Raw genomic sequence first — 869 nt, 5'->3', positions numbered from 1 at the left:
CAAACTTAAAAGAGAACGAGCTCTACAAAGAAGTCTTAATAGTAGAACAAGAACAACCATTATATATATATTTTTTTCTTATATATGAAAACATCACAAATAAAAGAAAATATCCATTGCGAGAATAAGATTTTTTTTTTTATCAAAGATAGGAGATTTGAACCCGCAACTTCTTAATTGAGTATGGAAAAACTATGTTATTTAAACTATAACTTATTAGCCACTGCCAGAATAAGATTGGCAAAGAATAAATATAACTTTTTATTGTTTCCGTGTATATATATCCACACATTTTCAGGACAAATAAGTAGTAACAAGTAACATCATCAAGTGATCAAGACTCAAGAAATATTCAACTTTGCTTTTTCCATTCATAACAACTCCTTGTGTCTCAAACTTAATCCTTATCCTTAGTATCTAAGAAACAGCTGTTCTATAACACCTAATAAAAAAAAGAAAAAGAAAAGAAAAACTAGTCTTCTTATTTCTCATCGAGTACAGCTTGAATTTTCAACTTTTTCAAAGAAAAGTATTTCAAATTAGTCAAAAAAAGAGTATGTTGATGACTAGCTAGCTTCCATTCTCTTTTTTCTTTTCTTTTTTTTTTTTTTCCAACAAGAGTTTTTCATTTTCTTTATTTTTTTTAAATACGGTTAGTTTATTTGTGGACTTGCGCTTCAGGGACTTCAAAAATATTGAACTTCATAGTGTTTTCTTCTTCTTCTGTTTTTTATTTTTTTTGGGAGAACTACTTAGCTGGTAAATAGTTTCATCCTTATCCATTAGTTGGTACCCTTAATGGAAGCTTTACGTTAATTTGGGCCCATTTATTATGTAATAAAACTTCTTTGGGCCTGTAAGGACAAACA

This window comes from Arachis ipaensis, chromosome B05 (genome assembly GCF_000816755.2).
Source record: "Arachis ipaensis cultivar K30076 chromosome B05, Araip1.1, whole genome shotgun sequence".
Classification (NCBI taxonomy): Eukaryota; Viridiplantae; Streptophyta; class Magnoliopsida; order Fabales; family Fabaceae; genus Arachis; species Arachis ipaensis.
Note: the sequence above shows the minus strand (reverse complement) of the source record.